General features: G+C 45.1%; 1 long non-coding RNA gene across 1 annotated transcript in view; it reads right to left on the bottom strand.

Moving 5' to 3' along the window:
* The window catches only part of LOC139831048 (uncharacterized), a 71,482-nt gene that overhangs the window by 54,083 nt on the left and 2,122 nt on the right, over window positions 1-15,277 (bottom strand). The gene's annotated exons all lie outside the window — the stretch shown is intronic.

Below are 15,277 nucleotides of genomic sequence, written 5' to 3'. Positions count from 1 at the left end.
GCCACGATACGGAAAACCTTCCAGAGACGCCCCCGCCGCCAATCCCATCTCGGGGGATTCAGGAGATCGCCTCCGGCACCCTGCCGGAGAGGGGAATCATCTCCCGGAGGACTCTACACCGCCATGGTCGCCTCCGGAGTGATGAGTGAGTAGTCTACCCCTGGACTATGGGTCCATAGCAGTAGCTAGATGGTTGTCTTCTCCTCATTATGCTTCATTGTCGGATCTTGTGAGCTGCCGAACATGATCAAGATCATCTATCTGTAATGCTATATGTTGTGTTTGTTGGGATCCGATGAATAGAGAATACTATGTTATGTTGATTATCAATTTATATCTATGTGTTGTTTATGATCTTGCATGCTCTCCGTTATTAGTAGAGGCTCTGGCCAAGTTTTTGCTAGTAACTCCAAGAGGGGGTATTTATGCTCGATAGTGGGTTCATGTCTCCGTGAATCTGGGGGAGTGACAGAAACCTCTAAGGTTATGGATGTGCTGTTGCCACTAGGGATAAAACATTGATGCTATGTCCGAGGATGTAGTTATTGATTACATTACGCGCAATACTTAATGCAATTGTCTGTTGTTAGCAACTTAATACTGGAAGGGGTTCGGATGATAACCTGAAGGTGGACTTTTTAGGCATAGATGCATGCTGGATAGCGGTCTATGTACTTTGTCGTAATGCCCAATTAAATCTCACTATACTCATCATAATATGTATGTGCATGGTCATGCCCTCTCTATTTTTCAATTGCCCAACTGTAATTTGTTCACCCAACATGCTATTTATCTTATGGGAGAGACACCTCTAGTGAACTGTGGACCCCGGTCCAATTCTCTATACTGAAATACAATCTACTACAATACTTGTTCTACTGTTTTCTGCAAACAATCATCTTCCACACTATACATCTAATCCTTTGTTACAGCAAGCCGGTGAGATTGACAACCTCGCTGTTTCGTTGGGGCAAAGTACTTGGTTTGTGTTGTGCAGGTTCCACGTTGGCGCCGGAATCCCTGGTGTTGCGCCGCACTACATCTCGCCGCCATCAACCTTCACGTGCTTCTTGACTCCTACTGGTTCGATAAACCTTGGTTTCTTACTGAGGGAAACTTGCCGCTGTACGCATCACACCTTCCTCTTGGGGTTCCCAACGGACGCGTGTCGAACGGAAAGACAATACGTCAACCACGCGCATCACTGAGTATGAGGCAATACGCAAGGGAATGGAGTTGCTTTTGGAAGCCGGGGCAGAAGCAGTGGAACTTTTTGGAGACTCAAAATTAGTGATTTCCCAACTCACGGAGGAATACAAATGCGAGAGCGAGTCGCTCTTCCCATTATGGACGCAATGTCGTGAGCTGATGACACAACTTAGGTACATAAACTTCAATTGGATCCCGAGGTCGCAAAATACCGATGCGAACGATCTCGCACAGATGGCGTCAGGCTACAAGGACGTAGCAGATGGAGCCGATGTTCAGGTACAGTTCCTGGAACCGGATGACTGGAGAGCCGATATCTTCAATTACTTGAAAGATCCGGCTCGGGGGGCACCTAAACGGATAAGGTACAAGGCCATGAAGTATGTCCTTATAGGAGATGACATGTTCTACAGGACTTTGGAAGGGTTACTCCTCAAATGTCTAGGACCAGCCGAGTCAAATCGGCTCTTACACGAGGTACACGAAGGCGCCTGTGGAACTCACCAATCGGCTCATAAGATGAAATGGTTGATCAGGCGATCGGGGTTTTATTGGCCCACCATGCTTGAGGATTGCTTTAAGTACTATAAAGGGTGTCAAGCGTGTCAGATGTTTGGGAAAATCCAGACGGTACCCACATCAGCAATGAACCCCATCATCAAGCCTTGGCCATTTCGAGGTTGGGGCATGGATATGATCGGCAAAATCAATCCTCCATCAAGCAAAGGCCACGTGTGGATTTTTGCCATTACAGATTACTTCACTAAATGGGTGGAGACCGTCCCTATGAAGTCAGTGAAATCGGAAGATGTTATCAATTTTGTGAAAGAACATGTCATTCATAGATTCGGGATTCCCCAGACTATCACGACCGATGGAGGTTCGGTCTTCATTTCTAAAGAGTTTAGAAAGTTCTGCGAGGACATGGGAATTAAGTTGATCCGATCGTCTCCATACTATGCTCAAGCAAATGGGCAAGCTGAAGCGTCCAACCAGAGCCTTATCAAGCTGATTAAGAGGAAGGTCGACGAGCACCCTAGACGTTGGCACGAGGTACTGTCAGAGGCTTTGTGGGCTTATCGCATGTCATGTCATGGAGCAATAAAAACCTCGCCATACCATCTGGTCTATGGACAAGAAGCCGTATTGCCCTGGGAAATTACGGCTGGGTCGAGACGTATTACGTTTCAGAATGATTTAACGACTGAAGAATATGCAGCCCTGATGAGTGATAGCATTGAGGATCTAACGGAACTCAGACTTTGGTCGCTTGAGAAAATTAAAGAGAACAAAGCCAAGGTAGCTCGCGCATATAATAAGAAGGTGAGACCAAAGGAGTTCCACGTTGGTGATCTGGTATGGGAAGCTGTATTGCCATTGGGGACTAAGGATGCAGTATATGGTAAATGGTCTCCAAATTTGCATGGGCCGTACAGAGTCGACCAAGTTTTAAAGGGTAACGCATACATGCTCGAGGAGCTGAACGGTGTGAAATTTCCAGTGGCTGTCAATGGTCAGCATCTCAAGAAATATTTCCCAAGCATGTGGGATGACGGACAGTGAAATATGGGGGCCGATGCATGAAATCGGCCAGTAAAAAAAATATATACAAAGTAATAGGACGCAAAGTACAGCCGATGCACAGACATCGACTTTAGACTAAAAAGCCGATGCACAGCCATCGACTCTAGAGGTACAAACAGTTACGAACAGTTGTCATGTTAAATGGATAGGCTCTACTGAAGGAATGCCTCGAAGGCACGGAGGGCGTCAGCACGGACATGATCCACCTCGGTGATCTCGGCCTCGTCATCCTCGTCCTTGCCTATCACTAACTGTTTGTTCAGGGCACGTATTTCTGCCAGATCGGTCTTCAGTTGAGCTTTGAGGCCTTCTGCTTCCTCTTTGGAGCGGGCAATAAGAGCTTCCTTATCGGAAATAAGCTGTTTGGTTGCCCGGACTCTCTCTTCAAGGTCCTCCAATTCCTTTCGCAAGGTCTCAAGTTCGGCAGCGCTGACAGAGGTGTCAGTTTTGGTATCTAAGGCTGCCTTTTTCTCATTGAGCCGCTGACATTTGTCTGCAATATCAGCTTTCAACGGAAGTTGGGCGTGGCGTAGGTCGATTCTCTGACGAGCCAACTTCACCCTTGACCTGTAGGCAGATAGAGTCACAACTGGCCAGAGTTTCACTTGCAACGTTACCGGGAGGTGGGGCTGGATTTCTTCAAGAATGCTCTTCACTTCCTCGGGGTCTTCGACCAACGTCTCGATCGAGGAGGAAAGCAGGGCTTTGAGACGCTGGAATTGACCAAGGATAGCGCTGGGTCCTGGTTCATCGCATGCCGTAGAAGGAGCTGGTTCGATGGATTCAGGATCGAACGATAGCAAGCCCAAGAGGTCACAACCCTGACAAACAACAAGAGCAGCGTCAGTATGCAGCAAAAGGGAAGGGCAAGCCAAACAAAGGGAGTATACCTCTCCTAGGACCAGGGGGACAGCCGATGATGAAGCAATCGGTTCTTGTGTTTCTGCTGTGGGCTTGGCCAAGTTGGCAACCTTGTCAGCGACACTTTTAGAGGTTGCTAGGTCCAGGTTGGCGGAGGGCATCAGTACTTCCTCGACTTCCCCACTAGAAGTGTCATCAGTCTGCAAAGGAGGTGGTGAGCCGATGTGAGCAGCAATGAATTAGCATGAGAGATGAGCCGGGGAGAGTTGGAGGGTAATTACATTTGAAGCCTCTTGGTTTGATGAAGGGGCTTGCGGTTCTTTTCGAGCTCTCTTGATGCATCGGCTCTTTGTGCGTAGACCGCCCTGCCCCACTTTGGTTGGAGCTTGGGGGGCAGCAGGTTCAGGAACTGGTCTTTTCTTGGAAGCCGATGGTGGCAAATCTGGCTGGCTCTGCGTGGTGATTTTCCCAAAGTTGCCCGAGCTCGAATCCCCTCGACTGGATTGCGTTTCCTCGCTGGAGTTGTCTTCGGTGGAGGCCTATAAGAAAAGAGTTAGTAAGCCCAGCATATTTACAGAAGCCCATAAGGGTAGATAAATCAGTCAAGGCATGGATCAGCTTACGTGCAAACTTTCTTGAGCTGGAATAGGGTTTTGGCGCTTCAAGGTCTTCCTGGCAGCTACTTTCCTCACTGCTGTTCTCGCCTTGATTGAGGCTCGGGGGGCAGCTGGCCCGGAAGATACTTTGCTCTTGGAAGCCGATTTTGGTGAAATCGCCTGGCTCTGCATCACAACCTTTTTCAAGGGTGGTGAGTTTTTGCAGAAGAGGACCACCAGAGCTGGTGGGAGGAATTTGAAGGGGGAGCCGCCATCATGTACAGGTTCTGGACCATCTTGTTGCTGCAAGGAGACAGAGCAAGGTTATAAAAAATCATTGTAAGCCACTTCAAGAAAATTTGTGGGTAGTGGTACCTGTTCTGCAGGGATATCATATTCAGCATCAAGTTGTTTCAGCAACGGTCCCAGAGCTCTCCTGAAAGCATGAGTCTTCCACATTGACCACCAGGTCTCAAAACCATCGGTTGATGAGGTGAAAGAGAGGTTGTGAGGGACTGGGATGGCTAGAGCATCAAAGAAAGAGTAACTCCTCTGACCGGTGAGGACATCGGGCAACTCAGCTCTGCTCTCTGTTAAGTGGTGGAGGAAGAAATGGGGAGACACCTGCCCAAGACCAAACTGCCGGGCTGCTACGACCGGCTGATATGACTCATATCCAGGTTTGATTATTCTGTTTGATGTGCTCATGCCAACTGGAAGGAAGCAGGGACGAAGCATGATGGAATACAATTGCCAGGTGCTAGTGTCATCGGCAAAGCTGTCTAGCCTGAAGGAGACTGGATTTTCAAAATTTTCAGATTCCGTGTAAGGAAAGAAGAGAGGATTGTCCAGGCCTTGGTAGAAAGTTCTGAACCACTCTGATGCTTCTTTGGGGATCAGTTTACTACCTGGAAGGCTATATAGAGCTTGGCCGTAGCTAGTGCATCAGATTGGCTTCCCGTTAGTATCTGGAAAGGTGCAAGTGGCCAAAGGTGGAAAGTTTGGGATATGATTCTGGAAATACAGCTGAGCCCATGGCTGAATAAACCACCAGGGACCTCCTGTTTTCACTGTCTTTTGGGAAAACAAATTGACAGACATTAGTTGGAGATATCGGTAGACCTCTCCAAGGAATAGTTTGCCGATGCCAAGCTGGGTGCCTTTGGCGAGTTCATAGGCCAAAGAAAGATAGTTCTTGGTCAGAGCAAGTGAAGGGCCACAAAATATGAAGTGTTCCAGCCAGAAATTTAGGAAGGCCGTGTGTTCTTTCTCTGTTACAGGGCCTTTGTTTTTCATGTGGCGTCGAAGATAAGCACCCCAGTTTGTGCACTCTATTTTGGAAGAGAGTTTGAAAGGGACCTTTGGCAGCATAAAAGCAGAGGGGCTGGGGGATGCAACGTCTAGACCAGTGATCATGGCCACATCTAGTAGAGTTGGTGTCATGGGGCCGTGGCCAAACATGAAGCAGTTCAGAGCATCAGACCAGAAGTAGCCGATGGTTTTTAGAAGGTTCTCATGCTTCTCAAGGGGGGACAGTGATAAGGATAAAGCATCGGCTATTCCTGTGGTTTCCCATTTGGCTTGGTGAGTTTTGGATACTCTACTGTACCAGGAAACCCAATCTTCAGGAGGGTTAGGCCAGGCTCGTAAGCAGTCGGCCCAAGAAGTTAGATCTAAGTTCTGGTTCACGAAGGGAATCCTATTGGCCTCGCAAGAAATCAAATGGGCAGGACTCTCGACAGAACGGGGGCCAAGACAAAGAGAATTTGGAAGAGAAGGATGCGGCAACAGAATGTCTGATACCTAAAATTAATGGTGAAATAAGGCATTAATTCAGATGTTTGCTGTTAATTCTAACGCTATGCTCGGATGGTGAGGAGCAGTTAAGGATTACCTTCAGGCCAGAGACCGTTGCGTTGGCGTTGGATGATTCCGCCATCAGATTCGCTGCGGAGATGAATCTGCACGATTAGGGATCTGGGATTCGCGTGGCTGTGAGTTGAATCTGTTCGATGGGCGATTTGGGGATCTAAGTTTGGTCCTTCAGACACGGGTCGCAGGTTACCGTTTGAATAGGCAACTAAGTCTGGGCTTATGATACGTCTCCGACGTATCGATAATTTCTTATGTTCCATGCCACATTATTGATGATATCTACATGTTTTATGCACACTTTATGTCATATTCGTGCATTTTCTGGAACTAACCTATTAACAAGATGCCGAAGTGCCAGTTCCTGTTTTCTGCTGTTTTTGGTTTCAGAAATCCTAGTAACGAAATATTCTCGGAATTGGACGAAATCAACGCCCAGGTTCCTATTTTGCCCGGAAGCATCCAGAACACCCGAGAACCGCCAGAGAGGGGGCACAGGCCCACCAAACCCTAGGCCGGCGCAGCCAAGGGGGGGCCCGCGCCCCCCTATAGTGTCATCGCCCCTTCGACCTCCTGACGCCGCCTCTTCGCCTATATAAAGCCCCTGGACCTAAAACCTCGATACGAAAAAGCCACGGTACGAGAAACCTTCCAGAGCCGCCGCCATCGCGAAGCCAAGATCTGGGGAACAGGAGTCTCTGTTCCGGCACGCCGCCGGGACGGGGAAGTGCCCCGGAAGGCTCCTCCATCGACACCACCGCCATCTTCATCAACGCTGCTGTCTCCCATGAGGAGGGAGTAGTTCTCCATCGAGGCTCGGGGCTGTACCGGTAGCTATGTGGTTCATCTCTCTCCTATGTACTTCAATACAATAATCTCATGAGCTGCCTTACATGATTGAGATTCATATGATGATGCTTGTAATCTAGATGTCGTTATGCTAGTCAAGTGAATTTTACTTATGTGATCTCCGGAGACTCCTTGTCCCACGTGTGTAAAGGTGACAGTGTGTGCACCGTGTGGGTCTCTTAGGCTATATTTCACAGAATACTTATTCACTGTTATGGATGGCATAGTGAAGTGCTTATTTATATCTCTTTATGATTGCAATGTGTTTTGTATCACAATTTATCTATGTGCTACTCTAGTGATGTTATTAAAGTAGTTTTATTCCTCCTGCACGGTGTAATGGTGACAGTGTGTGCATCCGTGTTAGTACTTGGCGTAGGCTATGATTATGATCTCTTGTAGATTATGAAGTTAACTATTGCTATGATAGTATTGATGTGATCTATGCCTCCTTTCTTAGCATGAAGGTGACAGTGTGCATGCTACGTTAGTACTTGGTTTAGTTGTGTTGATCTATCTTACACTCTAAGGTTATTTAAATATGAACATTGAATTGTGGAGCTTGTTAACTCCGGCATTGAGGGTTCGTGTAATCCTACGCAATGTGTTCATCATCCAACAAGAGAGTGTAGAGTATGCATTTATCTATTCTGTTATGTGATCAATGTTGAGAGTGTCCACTAGTGAAAGTCTAATCCCTAGGCCTTGTTCCTAAATACTGCTATCGCTGCTTGTTTACTGTTTTACTGCGTTACTACTGCTGCGTTACTACTGCTTGTTTACTGTCCTGGGCAAAGCACTTTTCTGGTGCCGTTGCTACTACTTATTTATACCACCTGTATTTCACTATCTCTTCGCCGAACTAGTGCACCTATTAGGTGTGTTGGGGACACAAGAGACTTCTTGCTTTGTGGTTGCAGGGTTGCATGAGAGGGATATCTTTGACCTCTTCCTCCCTGAGTTCGATAAACCTTGGGTGATCCACTTAAGGGAAAATTTGCTGCTGTTCTACAAACCTCTGCTCTTGGAGGCCCAACACTGTCTACAGGAAAAGGAGGGGGCGTAGAAATCAAGCTATTTTCTGGCGCCGTTGCCGGGGAGGAAAGGTAAAAGGTACTCACACTCCGGATCTCGGCTACTAAGCTATTTTTCGGTGCCATTGTAAGTACTCAAAGCTATTTCCTTTAGATCCTGCAATTGCAACTTTTTGTTTCTTGTTTACACTAGTAAGGCATAATGGAAAACAACAAAAATATGAGAGATCTTTATGAGCTTTATCTTGAATTAGGACATGATGTGTTTGAAGAGAGAATTAAAAAACCCATGGAACTTCATATGCATGCTAATGGGAATGTTATTAATATGAATGCTTTGAACACTATTGTTGCTAATGCTATGGAAAATTCTAAGCTTGGGGAAGCTGGTTTTGATGAGCATGATCTTTTTAGTCCCCCAAGAATTAAGGAGGAAATTTACTTTGATGATTCTTTACCTCCTATTTATGATGATTATAATGATAGTAGTCTTATGTTGCCGCCTGTTATGGAGGATGAATTTGATTATGATTACAATATGCCTCCTATATTTGATAGCTACTTTGTTGAATTTGCTCCCACTACAACTAATAAAATTGATTATGCTTATATGGAGAGTAATAATTTTATGCATGAGACTCATGATAAGAATGCTTTATTTGATAGTTATATTGTTGAGTTTGCTCATGATGCTACTGAAAGTTATTATGAGAGAGGAAAATATGGTTGTAGAAATTTTCATGTTACTAAAATGTCTCTCTATGTGCTGAAATTTTTGAAGCTACACCTGTTCTATCTTCCTATGCTTGTTACTTTGCTCTTCATGAACTTGTTTATTTACAAGATTCCTATGCATAGGAAGCATGTTAGACTTAAATGTGTTTTGAATTTGCCTCTTGATGCTCTCTTTTGCTTCAAATACTATTTCTTGCGAGTGCATCATCAAAACTGCTAAGCCCATCTTAATGGCTATAAAGAAAGAACTTCTTGGGAGATAACCCATGTGTTATTTTGCTACAGTACTTTGTTTTTATTTTGTGTCTTGGAAGTTGTTTACTACTGTAGCAACCTCTCCTTATCTTAGTTTTGTGTTTTGTTGTGCCAAGTAAAGTCGTTGATAGTAAGGTTCATACTAGATTTGGATTACTGCGCAGAAACAGATTTCTTTGCTGTCACGAATCTGGGCAAAATTCTCTGTAGGTAACTCAGCAAATTATGCCAATTTACGTGAGTGATCCTCAGATATGTACGCAACTTTCATTCAATTTGAGCATTTTCATTTGAGCAAGTCTGGTGCCTCAATAAAATTCGTCTTTACGGACTGTTCTGTTTTGACAGATTCTGCCTTTTATTTCGCATTGCTTCTTTTGCTATGTGGGATGGATTTCTTTGTTCCATTAAACTCCAGTAGCTTTGTGCAATGTCCAGAAGTGTTAAGAATGATTGTGTCACCTCTGAACATGTGAATTTTTGATTATGCACTAACCCTCTAATGAGTTGTTTCGAGTTTGGTGTGGAGGAAGTTTTCAAGGGTCAAGAGAGGAGGATGATATACTACGATCAAGAAGAGTGAAAGCTCTAAGCTTGGGGATGCCCCGGTGGTTCACCTCTGCATATATCAAGAAGACTCAAGCGTCTAAGCTTGGGGATGCCCAAGGCATCCCCTTCTTCATCGACAACATTATCAGGTTCCTCCCCTGAAACTATATTTTTATTCCATCACATCTTATGTGCTTTTCTTGGAGCGTCGGTTTGTTTTTGTTTTTGTTTTGTTTGAATAAAATGGATCCTAGCATTCACTTTGTGGGAGAGAGACACGCTCCGCTGTAGCATATGGACAAGTATGTCCTTAGGCTCTACTCATAATATTCATGGCGAAGTTTCTTCTTCGTTAAATTGTTATATGGTTGGAATTGGAAAATGATACATGTAGTAATTGCTATAATGTCTTGGGTAATGTGATACTTGGCAATTGTTGTGCTCATGTTTAAGCTCTTGCATCATATACTTTGCACCTATTAATGAAGAAATACATAGAGCATGCTAAAATTTGGTTTGCATATTTGGTTTCTCTAAGGTCTAGATAATTTCTAGTATTGAGTTTGAACAACAAGGAAGACGGTGTAGAGTCTTATAATGTTTTCAATATGTCTTTTATGTGAGTTTTGCTGCACCGGTTCATCCTAGTGTTTGTTTCAAATAACCTTGCTAGCCTAAAACTTGTATCGAGAGGGAATACTTCTCATGCATCCAAAATACTTGAGCCAAACACTATGCCATTTGTGTCCACCATACCTACCTACTACATGGTATTTCTCCGCCATTCCAAAGTAAATTGCTTGAGTGCTACCTTTAAATTTCCACTCTTCACCTTTACAATATATAGCTCATGGGACAAATAGCTTAAAAACTATTGTGGTATTGAATATGTACTTATGCACTTTATCTCTTATTAAGTTGCTTGTTGTGCGATAACCATGTTCACTGGGGACGCCATCAACTATTCTTTGTTGAATATCATGTGAGTTGCTATGCATGTCCGTCTTGTCTGAAGTAAGAGAGATCTACCACCTTAATGGTTGGAGCATACATATTGTTAGAGAAGAACATTGGGCCGCTAACTAAAGCCATGATTCATGGTGGAAGTTTCAGTTTTGGACATATATCCTCAATCTCATATGAGAATAATAATTGTTGCCACATGCTTATGCATTAAAGAGGAGTCCATTATCTGTTGTCCATGTTGTCCCGGTATGGATGTCTAAGTTGAGAATAATCAAAAGCGAGAAATCCAAAATGCGAGCTTTCTCCTTAGACTTTTGTATAGGCGGCATGGAGGTACCCCATTGTGACACTTGGTTAAAACATGTATATTGCGATGATCCGGTAGTCCAAGCTAATTAGGACAAGGTGCGGGCACTATTAGTATACTATGCATGAGGCTTGCAACTTGTAAGATATAATTTACATGATACATATGCTTTATTACTACCGTTGACAAAATTGTTTCTTGTTTTCAAAATCAAAGCTCTAGCACAAATATAGCAATCGATGCTTTCCTCTTTGAAGGACCATTCTTTTACTTTCATTGTTGAGTCAGTTCACCTATTTCTCTCCACCTCAAGAAGCAAACACTTGTGTGAACTGTGCATTGATTCCTACATACTTGCATATTGCACTTGTTATATTTCTTTGCATTGACAACTATCCATGAGATATACATGTTATAAGTTGAAAGCAACCGCTGAAACTTAATCTTCCTTTGTGTTGCTTCAATGCCTTTACTATGAATTATTGCTTTATGAGTTAACTCTTATGCAAGACTTATTGATGCTTGTCTTGAAAGTACTATTCATGAAAAGTCTTTGCTATATGATTCAGTTGTTTACTCATGTCATTTACATTGTTTTGATCGCTGCATTCATTACATATGCTTACAATAGTATGATCAAGTTTATGATGGCATGTCACTCCAGAAATTATCTTTGTTATCGTTTACCTGCTCGGGACGAGCAGAAACTAAGCTTGGGGATGCTGATACGTCTCCGACGTATCGATAATTTCTTATGTTCCATGCCACATTATTGATGATATGTACATGTTTTATGCACACTTTATGTCGTATTCGTGCATTTTCGGGAACTAACCTATTAACAAGATGCCGAAGTGCCAGTTCTTGTTTTCTGCTGTTTTTGGTTTCAGAAATCCTAGTAACGAAATATTCTCGGAATTGGACGAAATCAACGCCCAGGTTCCTATTTTGCCCGGAAGTATCCAGAACACCCGAGAACCACCAGAGAGGGGGCACAGGCCCACCAAACCCTAGGCCGGCGCGGCCAAGGGGGGGCCCGCGCCCCCCTATAGTGTCGTCGCCCCTTCGACCTCCTGACGCCGCCTCTTCGCCTATATAAAGCCCCTGGACCTAAAACCTCGATACGAAAAAGCCACGGTACGAGAAACCTTCCAGAGCCTCCGCCATCGCGAAGCCAAGATCTGGGGGACAGGAGTCTCTGTTCCGGCACGCCGCCGGGACGGGGAAGTGCCCCCGGAAGGCTCCTCCATCGACACCACCACCATCTTCATCAACGCTGATGTCTCCCATGAGGAGGGAGTAGTTCTCCATCGAGGCTCGGGGCTGTACCGGTAGCTATGTGGTTCATCTCTCTCCTATGTACTTCAATATATACAATAATCTCATGAGCTGCCTTACATGATTGAGATTCATATGATGATGCTTGTAATCTAGATGTCGTTATGCTAGTCAAGTGAATTTTACTTATGTGATCTCCGGAGACTCCTTGTCCCACGTGTGTAAAGGTGACAGTGTGTGCACCGTGTGGGTCTCTTAGGCTATATTTCACAGAATACTTATTCACTGTTATGGATGGCATAGTGAAGTGCTTATTTATATCTCTTTATGATTGCAATGTATTTTGTATCACAATTTATCTATGTGCTACTCTAGTGATGTTATTAAAGTAGTTTTATTCCTCCTGCACGGTGTAATGGTGACAGTGTGTGCATCCGTGTTAGTACTTGGCGTAGGCTATGATTATGATCTCTTGTAGATTATGAAGTTAACTATTGCTATGATAGTATTGATGTGATCTATGCCTCCTTTCTTAGCATGAAGGTGACAGTGTGCATGCTACGTTAGTACTTGGTTTAGTTGTGTTGATCTATCTTACACTCTAAGGTTATTTAAATATGAACATTGAATTGTGGAGCTTGTTAACTCCGGCATTGAGGGTTCGTGTAATCCTACGCAATGTGTTCATCATCCAACAAGAGAGTGTAGAGTATGCATTTATCTATTCTGTTATGTGATCAATGTTGAGAGTGTCCACTAGTGAAAGTCTAATCCCTAGGCCTTGTTCCTAAATACTGCTATCGCTGCTTGTTTACTGTTTTACTGCGTTACTACTGCTGCTTTACTGTCCTAGGCAAAGCACTTTTCTGGTGCCGTTGCTACTACTTATTTATACCACCTGTATTTCACTATCTCTTCGCCGAACTAGTGCACCTATTAGGTGTGTTGGGGACACAAGAGACTTCTTGCTTTGTGGTTGCAGGGTTGCATGAGAGGGATATCTTTGACCTCTTCCTCCCTGAGTTCGATAAACCTTGGGTGATCCACTTAAGGGAAAACTTGCTGCTGTTCTACAAACCTCTGCTCTTGGAGGCCCAACACTGTCTACAGGAAAAGGAGGGGGCGTAGACATCAGCTTACTAACGTTTTATGGTAAAAGACCGATGCGTTGCCATCGGCTCTTCATGCGTTGACTTACTTTGACAATCGGCAAAATCGACATGGAAGCATTCTTCATTGATAAAGAGGGTTTTTTACAAGAAGAGCCGATTGCTCACAAAAGGAAGATCTGCTACCTAATCTACTACTACTAGTCCTATTCTAGTAGTTCCTAGTCTAGGGGCCGGCGCCGTCGCTGCCCTCGTCGTCACCGTCATAGCTGCCATTGGCGCTGCTGCCGGCGAAGTCCTCATCGCTGCTGCCGAAGCCATCGGCAGGGGCTTCTTCTTCCTCCTCGTCGTCGTCCTCCGACCCGGCGCGGAAGCGCTTCGCCGACGGGTACTCGTCGGAGGAGGTGTCATCCTCCGCTTCCTCCTCCTCGTCGGAGGAGGTGTCGTCACCCCAGGAGAAGGCGTCGTCCTCGCTCTCTTCCTCCAACTCCCCGTCGACGAGGAACTGGAGGTCGTCCTCCCCGTCGGTCAGGGGTTCGTCGTCCTCTGACCCGATGACGGTCAGGGGTTCGCCATCTGACCCGACGGTGAAGTCCCAATCCCTCTCGTCCCAATGCTCAGGAGCGAGGGCCTCGTACGCCGCTATCGGGTCGTACTCCGGCATCGGCTCACGGGAGGAGGAGGATTGGAAGGAAAGATCCGAAGAGGCAGAGGAGGAGGAGGCCATGGTTGCAGAGGAAGGGGTTTCGATTGCTAGTGTGGAGCGAGAGGATGAGGAAGCGAACTGCTCGATGCGGTTAAATAAAGGGGATATAGTGGAGATGATTCAATGCTGCGGCGGTTTCCGAGGATGTGGTGCCAAAACTGTCAAATCATGCAGTACAGAGAAGTTGAGAAGGCAAGGCATCATGATGAAAGGATACTGTGGTGGTTCTGCTCTGCCACGCGTGACCCTACGAAGAAAAAACAGAGTGGTTTTGGAATTATTATTGCCAAAACCAGGGGGGCATGTGTTATCGCCGGATTTTAACCAAATCAGGAGATGGGCCGTAATTGAGATGGGCTCAGAGGATATGCACGTAAAATATTTCTGAATCGGCCTCGTACGAGAGTTTGGGCTAGATTGCCCGTGTATTTGTACATTATGGTAGATTTTGTTAGAATTAAGAGATAGAGTTTAGTTCGTACACAGTTAGGTTTATTCCCAAGATAGAAAGTCCACGGACTATAAATATGTACCTAGGGTTATTGAGAAAGGAGGACGATCACGTTCACAACAAACCAATCTAGGCGCATCGCCACCCCTTGTTTTGAGGGTTTCTTCCGGGTAAGCGCCATGCTGCCCAGATCGCATCTTGCGATCTGAGCAGTATCTGTTTATTCATTGTTTTGTGTGTTGCTCGTACTGAAGCCTTGTTGATGGCGAGTAGCACTGTTATCATAGGTGTTTTGGGGCTAGCATCGATGCTTTCTTGATGTATTTGCTTATTTATGCTATCCCTAGATATCTAGCTGCCCTTGCACCTATCTTAGGTGTAAGGGCAGCATCTTGCTTAGTCTTTATTCAGTAGATCTGATCTGTTATGGTTGTTCCTTGTTCTCCAAGGATTAGTTTGATATCCGTATGGTTAGGCCTTGCAAAATGGTTGAATGATCCAGTAGTGCGTAAGGTATGGTTTACCGATCCAAGAGGAGTCGTTCCGGGAATCAACTCCATGTTGATTTTTAGGCCTTTTCTAGGACTAGTTTTCCATTATCTTTCGTATCTGCCAGGCTCAACTACGCGTAGGACGTTCCAGTTATGCGGTGAAAACCCTAGATCGTCGTAGATCGTTTTAACTTAATATTGATCAAGCAGGACCACCATGTTATCGTAGATCCAATACGAACCATGGGTGGATCGGCTCCTTGAACCGATTCACAGGATAACCTGAGAGCCGATCGAGGCTCGGATTTAATGTTTACATATCTGCCATGCAGGAAACTAGTCGAAGCAATCCATCACCTTCCTGACCAGGTATAGGTCAGGTGGCACGCCCTTGCAACAGCCAGGACGTGTGCCGGAGTTTTGCG

The sequence above is a fragment of the Lolium perenne genome, chromosome 5 (assembly GCF_019359855.2).
Source record: "Lolium perenne isolate Kyuss_39 chromosome 5, Kyuss_2.0, whole genome shotgun sequence".
NCBI classification, from domain to species: Eukaryota; Viridiplantae; Streptophyta; class Magnoliopsida; order Poales; family Poaceae; genus Lolium; species Lolium perenne.
This window is presented reverse-complemented; position numbering and strand designations above follow the sequence as displayed.